The sequence below is a fragment of the Hypanus sabinus genome, chromosome 9 (genome assembly GCF_030144855.1).
Source record: "Hypanus sabinus isolate sHypSab1 chromosome 9, sHypSab1.hap1, whole genome shotgun sequence".
NCBI lineage: Eukaryota > Metazoa > Chordata > Chondrichthyes > Myliobatiformes > Dasyatidae > Hypanus > Hypanus sabinus.
In genome coordinates this window covers 156,169,923-156,183,364 of record NC_082714.1, presented here as the reverse complement: position 1 = coordinate 156,183,364, position 13,442 = coordinate 156,169,923, and positions in this window count along the sequence as shown.

Sequence of the window (13,442 nt, the reverse complement as noted above, 5' to 3'; positions counted from 1 at the left end):
GACACTCTCAGCTCCACTTTCAAAGGTCAAAGTAAATTTATTATCAAAGTATGTAGACATCACTGTGTACTAACCTGAGTTTCATTTTCTTGTAGGCAGTCACAGTAGAGCAAAGAAAAGCAACAGAATCAATGAAAAATACACACAGAGACTGGTAAACAACCAGCGTGCAAAAGAAGACAAACTGTGCAAATACAAAAAAAAATCATAATAATAAATAAATATTGAGAATATGAGTGGTAGAGTCCTTGAAAGTGAGTTCATAGTTCATGGATTCAGTTTGGAGTTGAGGTGAGTGAAGTTATCCATGCTGGTTCAGGAACCTGATGGTTGAGGGATAATAACAGTTCCTGAGCCTGGTGGTGTGGGACCTCCTTCCCGATGGCTGTGGTGAGAAGACAGCCTGGCCTGGATGGTAAGACCCTTGATGATTGCTGCTTTCTCATGGCACCTATCTGAATAAAAGCAACATGCTTGTTTCTGATTCAACTATTCCCATTTTGTTCTCTGAAGAATATATTTACAGTAAAGGGACGTAATCTAGTCCAGTATGAAGGAGTTGTGGAGCAGTCAGAGTCGTTCAGGATCAAGGATCGACTTTATTTGCTGCATACATTTACATTTATTAGGAATTATGCATGTACTATTCATATAAGGAATGGTGCCTTGAAAGGTGGTGTCCATTATTAAGGACCCCCACCACCCAGGGCATGCCCTCTTCTCATTGCTGCCACTGGGAAAGAGGTACAGGAGCCTGAAGGCACACACTTGGCGATTCAGGAACAGCTTGTTCCCCTCTGCCACCCGATTCTTAAATGGACATTGAATCCATGAACATTAACTCACTACATTTTATTTGTATGCAGTAAGTATGCAGATGATACTAAGGTAGGTGGCGTTGTGGATAATGAAGTAGCTTTTCAAAGTTTGCAGAGAGATTTAGGCCAGTTAGAAGAGTGGGCTGAATGATGGCAGACGGAGTTTAATGTTGATAAGTGCGAGGTGCTACATTTTGGTAGGAATAATCCAAATAGGACTTACATGGTAAATGGTAGGGCATTGAAAAATGTAGTAGAACAGAGTGATCTAGGAATAATGGTGCATAGTTCCCTGAAGGTGGAATCTCATGTGGATAGGGTGGTGAAGAAAGCTTTTGGTATGTTGGCCTTTATAAATCAGAGCATTGAGTATAGGAGTTGGGATGTAATGTTAAAATTGTACAAGGCACTGGTAAGGCCGAATTTGGAGTATTGTGTACAGTTCTGGTCACCGAATTATAGGAAAGATGTCAACAAAATAGAGAAAGTACAGAGAAGATTTACTAGAATGTTACCTGGGTTTCAGAACCTAAGTTACAGGGAAAGGTTGAACAAGTTAGGTCTTTATTCTTTGGAGTGTAGAAGGTTGAGGGGGGACTTGATAGAGGTATTTAAAATTATGAGGGGGATAGATAAGAGTTGACGTGAATAGGCTTTTTCCATTGAGAGTAGGGGAGATTCAAACAAGAGGACATGAGTTGAGAGTTAGGGGGCAAAAGTTTAAGGGTAACACGAGGGGGAATTTCTTTACTCAGAGAGAGGTAGCTGTGTGGAATGAGCTTCCAGTAGAAGTGGTAGAGGTAGGTTCAGTATTGTCATTTAAAGTAAAATTGGATAGGTATATGGACAGAAAAGGATTGGAGGGTTATGGGCTGAGTGCAGGTTGGTGGGACTAGGTGAGAGTAAGCGTTCGGCATGGACTAGAAGGGCCGAGATGGCCTGTTTCCGTGCTGTAATTGTTATATGGTTATTTCTGTTATTTTGCACTACTTATTTTAACTTAACTATTTAATAGACATACGAGGGGTGATTGATACGTTCATGGCCTAAGGTCGAAGGAGTCAATTTTAGAAAACCTAGTACATTTATTTTTCAACATAGTCCCCTCCTACATTTACACACTTAGTCCAGCAGTCGTGGAGCATACGGATCTTGGACCTCCAGAAAGTGTCCACAGATAGGTGATTGTAGCCTAAGGTAGTAAGAGAAGAGCTATACAGATCTCATTACATGCACATGCAGGTCAACTCTTTGAGTGATTATGCAGAAAGTTTGAAGTTAATAACATTTCCTTCTACCTTGGGCCACGAACTTATCAATCACCCCCCCCCCCACACACACACACACACACACACACACACACACCCCCGCTGTGGACACTTTCTGAATGTCCAAGATCCGTATGCTCCACGACCGCTGGACTAAGTGTGTAAATGTAGGAGGGGACAATGTTGAAAACTAAATGTGCTAGGTTTTCTAAAATTGACTCTTTCTACTTTAGGCCACGAACTTATCAATCACCCCTCGTATATACTTAATGTAACTCAGTTTTTTTCTCTGTATTTATTTATTATGCATTTCATTGCACAGCTGCTTAAAAGTTAACAAATTCCTTGACATATGCTGGTGATAAGTCTGATTCTGATATGTATTTTAGAGGACCTGTCCTGTGTCCAGCATGTAAGTGCAATTGTGAAGAAAGCACCGCAGTTTAATCTCCGCAAACTCCTTCCTTAGGAGTCTGCGGAGATTAAACATGACACCTACAACTTTCAAAAACTTCTACAGATGTGTGGTGGTGAATATATAGACAGGTTGCATCACAGTCAGTGCCCTTAAATGGAAAATCCTACTAAAAGTAGTGGATACGGCTCAGTTCATCATGGGTAAAGCCCACCCCACCACTGAGTGGGTCTGTATGAAATACTCTCACAGGAAAGCACCATCTCTTCCCATTGCTGCCATCAGAAAGATAGTACCGGAGCCTCAGGACTCACACTGCCAGGTTCAAAAACAGTTATTATCCCATCACCCATCAAGCTCTTGAACCAAAGAAGATAACAGCACTCAACTTCACTTGTCCCATCTTTGAAATATTCCTACATCCTATGGACTTACCTTCACTCCAATTCCTATTCTTATTTCTCTGAGAATTTGAGGACATTTAGTGTGTTACCAAAGACTCTTAGTAAACTTTCACACTGATACATTGGAGAACATTCTGACAGATCAGCACAGAGGATTCAATGTTCGGGGTTGCGAGAGGCTGGAGAGGGTTGTAAACTCAGCCAGCTGCATCACGGGTACAAGCCTCCCCACCACCTAGAACATCTTCAAAAGGCGGTGCCTCAAAAACGCAGCATCCATCACTAAGGACCCTCATCATCCACGACATGCCTTCTTGTTATTACAGATCAGGGAGGAGGAACAGGAGCCTGACGACCCACATGCAATGTTTTCAGATTTCTGAACCCATGAACACTACCTCAGTGTTCCTCTTTCACACTGCTATTATAACTTCTATGTTGATGCACCATCAACAACTCTCGGAGATGTGAGGCGAGATATCGGCTTTTATTGGCTGAAAGAAAGCACAAGCAGCAAGCGACCACCATAAGACATCCTGGAGACTGAGAGGTCGGGCTCAGGCCTTGATTGCCTTTATACCGGGGTCTGTGGGAGGAGCCACAGGAGCAGTCAACAGGGGGCATGTCCAGACAGGTATATGTAGTTCACCACATATGTATAGTACAATACAGTTGCCAAAAGACTATAAAGTTCATGACAAATGTCAGTGATAATAAGCCTAATTCTGATTCTGAACATACCCTCTCTTGCATGCCCACAACTCCACAACAGAGTCCACAACACAACTCCACTACACAATAAGTCTCTGGCCACTTGCCTGTAGTGTATAAGTAATATAAGTATATAATACTGTATAAGTAATATTTGTGTAATCTTGTGTATATATATTGATTAAGTATTCTTGTTCACTTGAATAATTCATTAAAGATTGTATGTATAAATACGTGAATTGCCTATGACACCACACTACCACAAGATACATGTGCACCTCACTTAAAGTAAATACAAAGTTGGACACGCATTCCCAGGCTCCTATATCTTCCTTTGAATTAGTTTATTGTTCTGAAGTTACAAAACATAACATTGACATCAAGGTATTTTTAAAACGAACCCAAAGTCAGATACCGTGCTGTTGAAGTGCAGTGAGATGTTCGAACAGAAAAAAAACACAGCAAGAGACAGTCAAGTTAAAAAAAACTCTAATATATGTCACCAAATGCAACACCAAGTTTCATTTTCTTGCAGGCATTCAGAGTAACTGCAAAGTAAGACAATGAAAGACCGTATTCAACAAGACACCCAGGCAGCCTCGATGATGTCGAGATCAGGGCTCTGTGGAGGCCATGCGCACTGAAACCAGATTAAAAAACTAGGGTGCCTAAGACTTTTGCACAGTACATACACCAAAACGTACAGTGAAATGTGTCATTTGCATTAACAACCAACACACCCAAATGTCAGTACCTCCAGCTGAACTATGTCTTTTTGTGTTTTCCCTCTGGCTGTCAGTCTGTGGTTTTGTATTGCCATGTGCTCCTGTCCCCATTCCTGCTCTATTCCAGCCCCTGTATCACTGAGTACTCTGTCTCTCATCCGTCTCTCATTATTACCCGTATTGCTGACGCTTCTGTCTCATTGTGCTCCACCTATCACCTGCCTCTCTGTTTATTGCTCAGTCCTGTGTTTTCACCTGTTTGTTGCCAGATTGTGCCAGTGAGTTTTCCCGAGCCTTTCCAGCATTTGTATCTGTACTCTGTCCATCTGAATATCGACTCTGCCTGTTTTCTGGTTCTAGTTTCTGGATTTCTCTGGACGTTTTGATCTCTGAATGAACTTTGACGCCGACTTTGTTTGCACCTCAGGATTTGTTACTCAATTAATATCACTGTGTGCACAGTACTGGGTCTGTGATCGGATCCCTGCTCCAGCATCCTGACACCCAAGCATGTGCTGGGGGAAGACGGCACGTTTCACTACCCATTCCAGCGTCAACGTAGCAAGCCCACAACGCTCAGCAGAACAACTCAGAACACAACAAAACAACAACAGCAAACCGAGTCCTGTTCCTCCCACACATCCACGCACATACACTGTCCTCTAACCACAGGGCAGGGCATCCTCTATGGCCTCTGCCCTCTGGCGGACTTGTCGATTCACGGATGTTGGGCCTTCGACTTCCCAGTGGACCTTCAGAAATCGGCAGATTGGGCTGCAGCCATTGGGCCTCAACTTCTAGGCTTTCATCTGGGTCTCTGAATGACCTTGAGATGTGTCTATGCCACTGGATCCCTTGTATATCTGCAGAGTGTGATCACATCAGCCCTCGTCTTCAGTATTCACTTATGAGGCATCTTTGTACAGTGAAAGGCAACTCAAGGAGTTAACAAGTGAATTACAGGCATTGAGGCAAGAGAGATTAAAGCAAATGACCAAAATCAAAGCAAGGTGCTGGGTGATAGGTGAAATAGGGAGGGGGGAGGGGGAAGTAAAGAGCTGGGGAGTTGATAGGTGAAAGAAATAAAGGGCTAGAGAAGGGGGTATCTGATAGGAGAGGGTAGAAGACCATGGAATGAAGGGGCAGGAGCACCAGAGTGTTGGGCAGGTAAGAAGCTAAGGTGAGAGAGGAAAACAGGAACGGGGATGGTGAAGGTGGGGCGGGGGGGGGGGGTGCAAGTTCAAGGAATCGATGTTCATGCCATCAGGTTGGGGACGACCCAAACAGAATATAAAGTGTCGCTCCTCCAACCTGAGTGTGGCCTCATCCTGGCAGGAGGTGGAGGCCATTAACCCCATTGGATTCACCCTGCCTCCCAGCTGTTCAATCCCAATGGGTGACACGGTAGCATAGTGGTTCGCATGGCACTTCATAGTACAGGGGACTCGGTTCAGGTTCAATTCCTGCCACTGCCTGCAAGGATTTTGTACGTTCTCTCCACGTCCGCGTGGGTTCTTCTCACAATCTGAAGATGTACAGGTTGGTAGGTTCACTGATCGTTGTTGATTGTCCCATGATTAAGCTAGGATTAGACCGGGGGATGCTGGGTGATGCAGCTCAAAGGGACAGAAATGCAAACTCAGTGCTGTATCTCAATAAATAAGTTCCATTGACACAATGAGATTTGCAGATGCTGGAAATCCAGAGTAACACACACAAAGTACTGGAGGAACTCAACAGATCAAGCAGCATCTTTAAAGAGTACAGATCTGAGTCCTGATGAAGGTTCTCAGGCTGGAACATCAACTGATTATTCCTCTGCTGAGTCCCAATTATTCCATGCCTCTCTCTTCTAATTAATCTCTTTCACAAGGCCGTCAACTTCCTATGATTTACTTCGCCTCTTACCGACACTAAGAGGTGATTTAACCCATTAAATCCCAGTTCATCTTGGGGAGGAAGGCGGAAGACCCAGTGGAAATCCACAAGGTCACAGTCAAGACAAACAAACTCCACACGGTTGGGCTCTCTGAAGCAGCGGTGTTAACTCCTGCACTACCATAGTTAACGCAGACAGTCTGCCTAGGACTGTAAGCAACACACACAAAACGCCGGAGGAACTCAGCAGGTCAAGCAGCATCTATGGAAAAGAATAAACAGTCAACATTTCAGGCTGAGGTCCTTCTTCAAGACTGAGAAGGAAGGGGGGAGGTGAGAGGAGGGGAAAGAGGCTAACTGGAATGTCCCTGGGACTGTGTCATAATAAACAAATCTAACGATTGCAGAGCAATACACACAACTCAACAGGTTAGGCAGCATCTATGGAGAGGAATAAACAGTCAATATTTGGGGCCGAGACACTTGTCAAAGAAGTCCTGATGAAGATCTTGATGAGAAATGTCAATTCTTTATTTCTTTCCGTAGATGCTGTCTGACCTGCTGAGTTCCTCCAGCATTTTGTATGTGCCACTCTGGATTTCCAGCATCTGCAGAACCTCTTGAGTTCTAAAAATTGCAAATCCTTCACAAGGAAATCTCCAGGCCAAAGTGCTCTGTAAAACTATAGCTGTGTGACTGATAAGTAGCGTGTGTATGGAAAATGACCAACAAAACGTCTGGGTTAATTACAGCCCGCAGAGCATTCATCAACCAGGACAACCTTACACTCTTGTAATCCACTCCTTATTCCCTTGTTGTGCCATCTGTCGCGGGGCCAGCAGATCGATTGAAACTCATTTTATCTTTCACTACAGTTCCTGTAGATCAGAAGGAAAACCATTAAGCGATGTTCTGCAAGAGGCATGACCAAAGTTGTAATGCAAGACTTGTAATCAGTTTAGCAGACATTACCACTGCCAGGCAGCAGTAAAGGGAACCACAGAGCCTGTCATAACAAGTGTAGAGCATCATTCCAATTATCTCCAGATTTACAATTAGCAGACTGCAGAGAAGGAGCCGGAAACGAAATGTAACCTATCAAATGTTGAAAGGCATCAATAGAGTGGATGTGGAGAGGATGTTTCCTGTAGTGGGGGAGTCTATGACCAGAGGACACAGCCTCAGAATAGAGGGGCGCCCTTTTAGAATGGAGATGAGGAGGAATTTCTTCAGCGGGAGGGTGGTGAATCTGTGGAATTCATTGCCGCAGGCGGCTGTGGAGGCCAGGTCACTGGGCATGTTTAAAGCAGAGGCTGATGGATCCTCGATTGGTCAAGGCATGAAGGGATACGGGGAGAAGGCAGGAGATTGGAGCTGAGAGTGAAATGGATCAGCTATGTTGGAGCAGACTCAATGGGTCAATTGGCCTAATTCTGCTCCTATATCTTGTGGTCTTACACAGTAACCCAACTGACTAAAATATAAAATAACCCTAGTATAAATAATTAGCTCCCAGTAAACTGCCATTTATATTAAATTAGAAATTCTAAGTTCCTACATGAACATTGAACCCATGAACATTACCTCACTATTTCATTTCTGTTATTTTTGCACTATTTAATTTTAACTCAATTATTTTAATAAACATATATGCTTAATGTAACTCAATTTTTTCTCTATATTCATTTATCATGTATTTAATTGTGCTGCTGCTGTAAAGTTAACAAATTTCATGACATATGTTGGTGATATTAAACCTCATTCCGGTTCTGATACTGATAGGGATATTACCGGGAAGGAGGAAGGAGGAATATAGCTATTTGTGATTCTCTTGTTCTTTACATCTCCTTCTTTTGTTAAACATCTATGTCTGTTTTTAGTTCTAATTTTCCCATTGCCCTCTACCGCTCTCTGCATTGCACCACACACACACACACACACACACACACACACACACACACACACAAACACACACACACACAAACAAACACACACACACACACAAACAAACACACACACAAACACACACACACACACACACACACACACACACCACCACCACCACCACCACCACCACCACCCACCCCCCAGGTTGTATATGGTGACATATATGTACTTTGATAATAAATTTACTCTGAGCTTTGATTCTAACTGTACTTGCTGAGAGTAACCGAGAACCAAGTTCATTGGGTCTGGAATCATATCCAGAGTGGATCTGCTGGCCGGGTTCCCTCCATAGCAGGTGTACACTCAGTGGCCACTTTATTAGGTACACCTGTGCACCTGCTCGTTAATGTAAAAATCTAAACAGCCAATCATGTGGCCGCAACTCAACGCATTAAAGCATGCAGGCATGGTCAAGCGGTTCAGTTGTTGTTCAGACTAAACATATTTAACCCTAGCCTCATCACATGACATGTGGAGGGAAGAAGCACTTTACACTTCCATTGGTGGAGACGTTAACTCCAACCCACCACCGAAACTTTATATCATATCTAAATTTTAGAATAGATGATTTGCTGGACAAGCATGTACAGTATGAGCCAAGCAAAATGGACAGAGTTAAGGTACCTGTTAGACTGGATATTATTCAATTGCAGAACGGGTTGGATTTCCTATGTTCCTGCCAGCTAGTCAAACAGAGGTGAACAAAAGATTTCTGCTGCTATCACACATAGCACAGCCCAAGTATTAGGAACTTGTGCCCCCAAAAAAGGGTAATGCAACCTGTTGCAGCTGCAGCATGCAATGTTGAGTGTGTGTCAGCATGGGATGAGTTTTAAGCCACTAAGTGGATGGAGGAGGGAGCAGTGGTTAGACACCCACCGGATTGCGCTTCAGACATTGGTTTCCACTCCCACTGGCCTTTGGTTCCCTCGCATATCCCCTAAATTAGAAACAGAATGCCAGAAAAGTTAATGGAAAGGTTGTGGAGACAGATGTTAAGACCTCAGTCAAAGTCAGGGATTAAAAGGTTGAGCATGATGTGACTAGTGTCCTGGGGTGCATATATTTCAATGCAAGAAGTATTGTAGGAAAGGCAGACAGGCTCAGGGCTTGGATCGACATCTGGGATTATGATATTGTAGCCATTAATGAGGCTTGGCTGCAGAAGGGGCAGGGCTAGAAGCTCAGCGCCCCAGGGCTCTGTTGTTTGAGATGTGACAGAGCGGGAGGGATTAAAGGAGAAGGGGCGGTGTTACTAGCCAGGGCAAATGTCACTGCAGTACTCAGTGAGAACAGGCTGGAGAGTTGTCTAGTGAGGCATTATAGATGGAACTGAGTAATAAGAAAGATATGACCATGTTAATGGGGCTACATTACAGACCACCCAACCGTCGGAGGGATTAAGAGGAACAAATTTGTAGAGAGATCACAGACTGTAGCAAGAAACATAAAGTTGCTACAGTAGCTGATTTTAACTCTCTGCATCTTGATTCTGACTCCCATACTGTAAAAGGACCTGATGGGATAGAGTTTGTTAAATGGGTTCAGGAATGTTTTCTTAATCAGTACATAGAAGCCCCAATGACAGAGTGTGCAGTACTTGATCAGCTATTAGGGCATGTGACAGGGCAGGTGACAGAAGTTTGTGTAGGGGAACTCTTTGCATCCAGTGATCGTAATGCCATCAGTGTCATAGTAAGTAAGGAGAAAGGCCAATGGTATCAGAAATGATCTGGCAAGTGTGGATTGGGACAGGCTGTTTTCTGGCAAACGTGTACCTGGTAAGTCGGAGGCCTTCAAATGTGAAATCTTGAGAGTACAAAGCTTGTGTGTGTCTGTCAGAATAAAGGATAAAGATAACAGGTGTAGGGAACCTTGGTTTTCAAGAGATATTGAGATCCTGGTAAAGAAAGAAAAGGAGGCGCATTGCGGGTATAGGCAGGGAGGGACAAACAAGGTGCTTATGGAGTATAAGAATACAAGAGAACACTTAAGAAGAAATCAGAAGGGTTAAAAGAAGACATGAGGTTTCCTTCGCAGATAAGCTAAAGGAGATTACCAGGGGATTCTATAGAGCAAAAGGATTGCAAGGGACATAATTGGCCTTCTAGAAGATCAGAATGCTAATCTATACATGGAGCCAAAAGAGATGGGGGAGGTCTTAAATGGATTTTTGCAACTATACTTAATCAGGGGATGGACACAGAGTCTATTAATCTCCACTTTGAATGTATCCAATGACCTGACCTTCATCTATGCTGAGGTTGTGCCCTCTGGTCTTAGATTCCCCCACTATAAGAAACTTCTTCTCATGTCAACTCTATCAGGCCATTCTATAGGTTGAGTGACTCTGTTTTCATAGCTCTTTGGAGGAGAGAATTCCAACATCCCCTCTGAGAGAAGAAATTCCTCTTGATCTTTCCGTAATCAACAGGTGGCTTCTTGCTTAGATGACATTTAGCATGTCATCCAAAACTTTGACAGATTTCTTGTCGATGCACAGTGGAGAGTATCATGACTGGTTACATCATGGACTGGTGTGGAAACACCAATGCCCAGGAACAGAAAGTCGAACAAAAAGTAGCCCATTGAGCACATTTCCAAGGAGCATTGCCGCAATAAAGCAGAAATCATCATCAGGGAGCTCCACCATCTTAGCCATGCTCTCTTCTTGCTGCTACCTTCAGGCAGGAGATGCAGGAGCCTCAGGTCCCACACCACCAGGCTGAGGAACAACCTCAACCATTAGGCTCCTGAAGCAGAGTGAATAACTTCACTCACCTCAGGAATAAACTGATTCCACAATCTACTTTCAAGAACTCTACAACTCGTCTTCTCAGTATTATTTATTTACTTTTTATTATTACTATTTTACCATTTGTCTTCTTTTGCACATTCATTATTTGTCAGTCTTTGGTATGTACAGTTTTAAATAAATTCTATTGTATTTTATTATTTTCCTGTAAATGCCCTCAAGAAAATGAATTTCAAGTATATTCAAACATATAAATACTTCGATAATAAATTTACTTTGAATTCACTTTGAAACCGTAACCACTTGTTTTGGATTCCCCCACATACTCACAATGTGTAACTTATTAGAATATGCATGTTTTGATGTGATCATTTCTCATTCCAAAAAACATAGGCCCAAAGAACTCCAAAGACTATAAACCCAACCCGCTTGCCATTCCTCATAGAATAACCATTTAATTCCAGGAATTAACTCAATGAACTTTCTCTGACCTGTCTTCAATGCAAATATACCCATGGCAGAATTCCAGGCAACACCATTGAGAAAGACTAGGGGATATTCTAGGTTAGTTCCTGTGATTGCTGCCTCTGAACTCGAAAGAACATAGGCCCAACCTGCTCAGCCTTTCCTTAAAGAACAACAATGATGGGAGGCATTGGTCGTGTGGATAGCCAGTGGCTTTTTCCCAGGGCTGAAATGGCTAACACAAGGGGGCACAGTTTTAAGGTGCTTGGAAATAGGTGCCGAGGGGATGTCAGAGGTAAATTTTTCACACAAAGAGTGGTGGGTGCATGGAATGCACTGCCAGTGAAGGTAGTGGAAACACATAGAATAGGGTCTTTTAAGAGCCTCTTAGATAGGTACATGGAGCTTAGAAAAATAGAGGGCTATGCAGTAGGGAAATTCCAGGCAGTCTCTAGAGTAGGTTACACGGCTGGCACAACATTGTGGGCCGAAGGGCCTGTAATGTGCTGTAAATTTCTATGTTCTATGTTAACCCAGTGAACCTTTCCTGACCAGCCTCCAATGGAAACGTACCCATGGCAACTATGTGAAAAGAAGGAGCAAATACTCTAGGTTCCTTTCTGTGATGATTGTGGAGTCTCTGCGTCAACAGTTATCCTTTAGAGGATTGAGACAAGGAGAAAGCTGACCACAGAGAGGGCTGGGAATCTTTGGAATTTACCACCCGAGATGTAGACGACCTATTGCTGATGAATGAGATTGTGGAGTGTGCCTGGCAGCTGTTAGGGGAAGAACTCCCTTGAGTCTGGTAGGTTGCTGTGACTTAAAAGACTGTGTCACGTGGTTATATCCTGTAACCTTGTTTGCATCATGTTTACAGTTCAGCTGAATACCCTCTCGGGCATTAAGCATTGGATCTGTTTATTTGAAGTTCTGTGCCTGAGTAAGTAAATGCGGGCAGGTCATACTGCACTGCAGAACAGTTCAAACTGAACACAAGGTTTATTTGAAGCCATTTCCAGTACACATGTGTAAAATAGAATGAAATAACTGTCACTCTAAATCCAATGCAGCACAAATAAAACACACAACAAGATTTTAAAAAACATAACAAATATAAATGTATAAGATAGGTCATATGCAAGGGAAAATCCGCAGATGCTGGAAATCCAGAGCAACACACACAAAATGCTGGAAGAACTCAGCAGGCCAGGCAGCATCAGGCCAGGCTGAGTCCTACTGAAAGGTCTCGGCCCGAAATGTCGACTGTTTACTCGTTTCCATAGATGCTGCCTGGCCTGCTGAGTTCCTCCAACATTTTGTGTGTGTAACACAAAATGGATCTCGGCCCAAAACGTCGACAGTGCTTCTCCCTATAGATGCTGCCTGGCCTGTTGTGTTCCACCAGCATTTTGTGTGTGTTGCTTGAATTTCCAGCACCTGCAGATTTCCTCATGTTTTGTGTGTGTAGATAGGTTATATACATAGATTTTGTTTTCCATAAAGGTACTGGAGTGTCTGTACACCAGGTGACTCTGACAGGAAGTAGTGGTGGGTGGGGGTACAGAGGGGTGGGTTGGTGGTTGGCGGTGTTGAGCTTGAGGAAAGAAACTGTTTACCAGTCTGATGGTCCTGGCGTGGATGTCACGTAGCCTCCTCCCTGATGGGAGTGGGAAAAACAGTCCATGAAGAGGGTGGGTCGTATCCTTCATATTACCAACCTTCTCAGGTGAATGTCCTTGACGGTGGGTAGGTAGGTGCCAGTGATACATTAAATACACAACAGAGATGAATGCGTATTGGACACGCAGGGAGGTCAAAGGATTCAGAGAAAGACAGGAAAGAGGATCTGACAATTATATTAACAATATGGTCCTGGCTCAAATTGTCTAATTTGACCTGTACCATGCCTTACAGCAAGGTCAAATGATCTCTCACTCCATCAGTGTCGATTGGTATTTCCGGTCAACGTGGCACACTTTAAGAGAGATAACTCAGAAATAATCTTTATTATTTGTCAATAAAATAAGGGATCAATTTCCCTCTTTTGACAGCG